A 7419-nucleotide genomic window follows, 5' to 3' on the forward strand; every position below is an offset into this window, starting at 1 on the left:
AAAACACAGAGCAGGGTTAGGGAAACCTCACGAAAATGGTATATAATGTGTGGAAAAACATGAGCCCAAATGAAGACTGTTTTGCAATTTCCACAGGTGGAGACTGAGAGAGGAGATTCCGTTCTTGCCATTTCTGTACCCACTTGGTCTGAATCTAAATAGTATGGAAACGAATAATACTAGTCGTAGATGTAGGTACATAATAGGCACAATATTAATAATTTTAGTGTTAGGCTTGATAGCGCTAATTGTAGGATTAAGTTTGAGTTCAGCAAAGGTCGAGGAAGTGAAACATACGTCTGCACAGAAATCATCACACAAAGTAGGTGGAGGGTTATATTCATTAGAAGGGCAGAGTAGGGTTATATTCATTAGAAGGGCAGAATCTACATACTGATTTATCTAGAGGAGATTGCATATTGAATGCATACACTAATGAGTATGTTAAAACTATGGAAGCAAGGGACTGTAATGTCTGTATGTAGTTACCTTCTTCAGTGGCTGAGGACATTACATACCATTGCTATATGGCATTACATGTTGTAGCTTACTGTTGAGGATATTCTATGACCAGGGTGATTTTCAGTATAACTATTCGAATTATGATTTAGTCTTTTAAGAAGTCCCATTGTTCAAACATTTGAACCAACATTCCTTTGCTCAGGTTGCATAAACTGTTAGCAGATATTTTACCCTGATTAAAATGTTATACACTGCTTAGGCACATAGGTATAACTTGACCTCTGCCCTTGCTGACATCGAAAAGAAATTACTAGAGCAGGTGGAAGATAGATTTAGAGCAGTAAAGACTAATGCAGCTAAAGGAATTCTTGTTACGAGTTGGTCACAGGAAGAGGTAGATCATCAAGCTGCAGGGAACACTGGAGCATTGACATTAGATTGGCAACACCAAGGGAAATTGTGCATACTGAATGATAAGAATGAATACAATACCATTACTAAACAGGAAAGTGAGTGTTATCATACGTTTGAGTTTTGAGGATCTTGGAAGGTATTTCTGGAGGGAACAGACCCTGTAATTTCTGGAGTGTATTTTATTTGTGGCAAGATGACTTATTTTAATATGCTGAACAAATTGTATGGCACATGGTATGTAGGAGTGGTGTTTCCGAATATCTATCATGTGGAGAATTTGGATCATCCTGTTTGGGAGGAGAAATCTAGGTCCAAACAAGGTGCCACTGCTGGAGAGATTGTGTGATATATTTTTAGCGCAATAATTCCAAATGTAGGAGTAATATTGAATGACATTAAAATTAGAAAACTTTCCATTACAGTGATAAATTGTCTACTATTACTGCTGGAGCTATATTGCTTGTAAATACTAAGGTGGTTGCTATTAGGACTATGTTTTTTTAGAACTGTCTTACTTTAGACATTCTGCTTGCAAAAGAGGCCAGAGTCTGATGGATGTTGAAGGTCCAACAGTGTTGCACTTACGTTCCAGACAAAAGTAAGGACCTACAGAAGTTCATAACAAATATTACTAATTTACATAATGAAGTGAGTGGATTAGCAACAGAAGGTGTTTGGGATTCAGTGGGGCATGGATTCAGTGCTGTAGTTGGTGGTTAGCAGATTTTGGGAAGTGGTATAGTTAGTTTCATTTTGAGATCATTGTTGATTATTGCTCTTTGTGCAGTAATCTTGATTGCAGGTATGAAGGTGTACAGGAGATGCAAGGCGAAAAAAGGGTTCTCTCTAAAAAGGGAAGACTTAAAAGCTAGAAAGGAAACAGAATGAATCTAACAATGAGATGAAGCGTTTGGAAGAGTAAAAGGGAACAGCATTTGTCACAACAAAGGTTTAATTTGGTTAATCTGATATAATCAAGAGATAAGATTAAGAGATTATGTGATGGCTTTATTTGCCATCAGATGGGGAATTGGAGAGGTGTAATCTTGATCCCATCTGAGATACCGTAGGAGTGCATCATAATCATGTGTAGTCAGCACTCAAATATATGCTGTGTCATTAAAATTACTAAGGACAGTGGAATACTGCATATTTAGCGTAATTAACATGAAGACACTGTGTATAGAAAATGATCGATAAAGGTCTATGTAACATTTATATATATTAACTAGCTGTACCCAGCCACGCGCTGCTGTGGCTCAGTCTGGTTAAATGGAAGAGAAAGAAAAGAGTATGCGCACGTTTCTAATTTTACAATGCTTGTGGGTATACAATATGATGTTGTCCATCCCAATATGTAGACTATTGACTATATGTGCCCCTTGTATTTTTTGAGCAGCAACCAAATTGATAGGGTACGTTCAGGTTGCAAGGTGAACCAACTCCTCCCCCCTCCTTCCACCCACTTCCTGGTCTGCCATCCTGACACCAAATGTACATCCTAATATATGTAGACTATTGTCTATATGCGTCCCTTGTATTTGTTGCGCAGCAACCAAATCAATAGGGTCTGTTCGGCCTTTCGATTAAAAACACAAGCGTATTGGACACGCGTGTATTGGAATCCAACGTTGTGTATGTATAAACACACGCTAATGTTGCAAAGTGAACCAACTCCTCCCTCCTCCCTCCACCCTCCACCCACTTCCCGGTCTGCCATCCTGACACCAACTGTCCATCTAATTTATGTAGACTATTGTCTCTATGCGTCCTTTCTTAATGTTGCCAAGTGAACCAACTCCCCCCCTCCCTCCACCCACTTCCTGGTCTGACGCGCTAATGTTGCAAAGTGAATCAACTCCTTCCCCCTCCCTCCACCCACTTCCCGGTCTGCCATCCTGACACCAACTGTCAATCCTAATCTATTTAGACTATTGTCTCTATGCGTCCTTTCTTAATGTTGCAAAGTGAAACAACTCCTCCCCCCTCCCTCCACCCACTTCCCGACATCCTGACACCAACTGTCCATCCTAATATATGTAGACAATTGTCTATATGAGTCCCTTGTATTTGTTGCGCAGCAACCAAATTGATAGGGTCTGTTCAGGTTGCAAAGTGAACCAACTCCTCCCCCCTCCCTCCACCCACTTCCCGATCTGCCATCCTGACACCAACTGTCCATCCTAATATATGTAGACTATTGTCTCTATGCGTCCTTTCTTAATGTTGCCAAGTGAACCAACTCCTCCCCCCTCCCTCCACCCACTTCCCAGTTTGCCATCCTGACACCATTGTGAGGTTAATAAATTAGAATGTGTATATGTAAACTAATGTTTAAACCTTTATATGTGTAACAAGAATTATTTTCATGTAGGTGCATTTAGAATGACATCTTAGTAATTCTTTATGACTGATATATGTCTTAAGAAGCTGCATTTATTGTGTGTGTAGAAATGTACACGTATTCTGAAACCCTGTGCACTATTAAAGTTGACTAGGGTGGGCCTCAAGAAACCAGTGTTCAATTCTTTATTGTTTAAGTTAATTAAAACCATAACAATGTCATAATACAAATAAGGTATCCATGTAAAATGTTTAAAAATGTATTTAAAAAAAAGAAAAGGCATGTTAATTATTTAGTCCTGAAGACCTGAAGTGGTGTCCTTATCATGAGGCCAATTAAAATTTGTTCATAATTCTGTAACATCATATTGTTGTCGAGTTATGGTTTTAGCAAATAATAACATTGAAAACAGAGATCACCCCAGTCAATACAGCTCTTGGGCCATGCAAGATATTAGCCTATGCTGACGACGTTGCGGTGATAACACCTTGCCCTACGGAAGCAACTACATTTGTAGAGGCCGAGGCCATAAGATTTGTACAAGTCTCAGGGTACTCATTGAACGCGTCTAAAACCCAGATTATTAAAAATTCTTTTACACCTTGTGAAGATAGAAGAGTAGTGCCGGCAGGGAAATACCTCGGAATTAATATTATGTCTAATTTAGATAGTTTGGTGGATAATAATATTGCCCCAGTAATCGAAAAGGCAAGAAAAGATTTGGATCGTTATGAGAACTTACATTTATCATTAGTTGGGCGAGTTAATATTATTAAAATGCTGATCTTACCCAAACTGTTGTATCTTTTTAGGGCAATCCCTCTTCTAATTGAAAATAAGTGGTTTAAAATTTGCGAAAGTATGGTAAATCGTTTTATTTGGGCTAGAGGTAAAACCCGGAGGGCATTGAGGTATATGTCCCTTCCCAGGGAGAGAGGGGGGTGGTCACTGCCGGATCTAAAGGTATATTATTGGGCTGCAGCAATACAAGGAATGGTTGGATTAATTGGGGGGGCTGAGATGGATGGATGGGATAAGACAGGCTCGCTGGCTATATATGGTTTAGCTCTGGGTACAAATGCTGAAAATATTTTTTTAAGATTTACTGATGGAAGTTACTTTAAAAGAACACGTTTCAAGATAATTATGGCGGCCTACAGCATATGGAAAGGATTTTCCAAAAAAGTTGGAATAGGGAAATATAGTGTATATACTAGATTCAAAAATAATCCCTCATTACCTAGGGCTGTGTTCTCAGGAATGGTATATGAGGAATGGGAGAGTCGAGGTATAAGAATGATTGGTGATATGTGGGATGATAATGGCATCTTACAATTTATAGATTTGAAAAACAAGTATATGTTAAACACAAATCATTTCTTTAAATACCTTCAAATAAGGAGTTGTATATTAAATAAAAAAGGGGGAGCTCTAGGCTTTGGGAGGAGTATAATGATGGATCTCATACAAAAAGGTAATGACTGTACTATAAAAAGATTTTATTTAGAAATGACAAAGTTAAAAAAGAATGATCTTGACAAATGGATAATTAAATGGTCCTCAGATTTAGATATAGCTAGAGAAAGAGATATTTTCTCTGAATCACTTGAGATGGGATGTAAATTACTATGCTCAGCGTCTCTTCAGGCCCAGCACTACAAGAGCCTGTATCACCTGTATTATACGCCATAGAAAATTGCTCAATGGGGGGCTGTGTCGGGCATCTCGTGTTTTAGATGTGGCAGTATGGAGGCCAATTTGTTACATATTTTCTCTACTTGTCCACACTTAGATAAGATAAAACAAGATATCGGGAATTTTTTCCGGAATGCCTTAGACACAACAATAGAGTTGGACTCAGCAACTATTTTGTTGGGAATATCCCCCAACGGACAAATTAATTGTAAATATTTTCTGTTTGTAGCAATGTCAATTTTTAGACTGCTTGTGGCCTCAACTTGGTTAGATCCAAATCCTCCCACGTATCATCAATGGCTAGGAAAAACTTTGTCAATACAAAAATTGGAAACAGCTATTTACTCTAGGAAAGGGAGAAAGGGTAAAAAGCTGGGTATACAAATCTGGGGTCCTTTGATTCAATGGAAGGCTGGAACTGAATAAGGTATTTTGAGGAATGTATGTATTATGGAATGTTAACATATATTATTTGTATCCGTATATATTATGATAGGATCTGTATGTAGTATGTATATTGTAATATTTCCCTTTCCCTTTTTCTTTTGAATATGTAGTTGAGTATGTGGCTGCCTTATGAAACTTATTGTGCCTTGTCCATGTAATGGGGGAGGGGGGGGAAATAAAATGTGGGGAAAAAATTTATCAATAAAAATATTTACAAAAAAAAAAGAAAACATTTTAAACATTTTTTTAAAATTGCAATAAAGATTCTAAACATTATTGTATTGGAAGTGCCACATAATTTTTCTCATAAAATATTAGGAATTTCATCATTTTATAGGTCAGCTGTGGGTCTGTTGTACCCAGTCCTCAAATGATTGCAGATCTACAAGTTCAAATTCCTCTGTCATTAAAAACCTTTTTTAGTAGAGCAACGCGTTTCGATTTTAGACTGGGGCAGACACATATGAGATGGATAAAATCTTGCCATGCTACACCACATAAGCTACAAGATTTGATGCCTGTATGCTTCCCTGATGGTTGTTCAGCCAGGCTTGGTACAACCCAAAATCTAGTTGCCATTAGCTTGCGTTTAAAGTGGGGTGAGTATGTTGCGCCGAGGTATTCCGCTGGTCGAAGTGATGTATAGGATTGAAGAGCCATCCAGCCGTGGGATCTTTTTGCTAAGGTACATTTGTCTTCCAATAATGATTGTAGCTTCGCCGCCTTGTTTGTTAAGCTACGGAAGATTTGGAAGGAAGGGTTCTGCGACCATAGTTCCATTGTCTCAGTGTCCTTCAACGCCATTTTCAAGAATTTGCCGTAGCTTGAATTTGGATCATCCTGGGCTTGCCACAGGGCGTCATTTAATGTATTTGATCGATTCTGTCAAAGTTTATACCAAGTTTTGATCACAGTATATTTTCTCCCTATCTCCTGCTTGGTGAGGCCGAATTCCAGTCGGACCTGTGCCGGGGCTGCTGTCTGTGGTAGACTGAAGACTCTTTTGTAGGCCTTTATTTGTAGAGAGTCTAGGAGTTTTCCATCTTTACCATTTAACACTATGCTTGCATAGGTTATTGCAGGTAGTAGCTTTGCGGCCATCACTGAAATTAGTGGCGTGAAAGATGGGCCATATAGTTTCTTTGCGATGGCGCAAAAAGCATAAATAATTCCATTTCCTTTTTTTTTCCAGATATTGTTTCTGAAATTAAAAGTTTAATCTTTTGTCTATGTATACCACCAAGTACTTATAGGTACTTACTATTCCAAAGCGCGTCTCTCCCATTTTGAATTGATACTGATACCGTGTGCAGTTCGTGACTGACATAGTTTTTTTTTTTATGTTGTTAATTTATAGTGCGTTGGTATTAGCAAATATCAGGAGCTCATTAAGTGCTCTTTGTAGATCTATTCGGGTCAGACTGATCAAAACAATATCGTCTGAATACGAGAGATGCGTTATGGGTAATGTTCCCAAACGCGGAGGATGTGTATTTGCTTGATCCAATTGGGGTGAGAGGTCTGCCATTAAGAGGTTAAATAAATGGGGGGCTAATACACAGCCTTGTTTTAATCCAATCTCAGTTTGTATCTTTTTGGATAATTTTGTTCCATTCGCCATTTTCACACGGACCCACGTGCACGTGTACAGTTCTATAATGGGACGTAACATTGTTTCCGGGAGACCCAGATTCTGTAGTTTGGTCCATAGTAGCCCGCGATTCACGCAATCAAATGCGGATTTGAAGACTATAAAACACAATTGTAGTGGTCTTCGCTGGCGTTTGCACTTATCTGCTATTGTGGCAAGGGCTAAAATTTTTGTTGTAGTGCCACATCCTTTACGGAATCCGGTTTGGTTAAATGGGCCGGTTTGGTTAAATGGGAACAGCCCTTTTGTATTTGACCATTCTAACAAGTCCACCAGGATTAATGAGGCAAAATATTTCGCTTCCATGTCCATAAGTGCATTTAACCAATAGTTTCCTGGATCTGCCCTGTCCCCTCCCTTGAAGATCGGATTAATGATTGAACCCTTCCAGCTTGCGGGAAGGGTA

Source organism: Lissotriton vulgaris, chromosome 9 (genome assembly GCF_964263255.1).
Source record: "Lissotriton vulgaris chromosome 9, aLisVul1.2, whole genome shotgun sequence".
NCBI lineage: Eukaryota > Metazoa > Chordata > Amphibia > Caudata > Salamandridae > Lissotriton > Lissotriton vulgaris.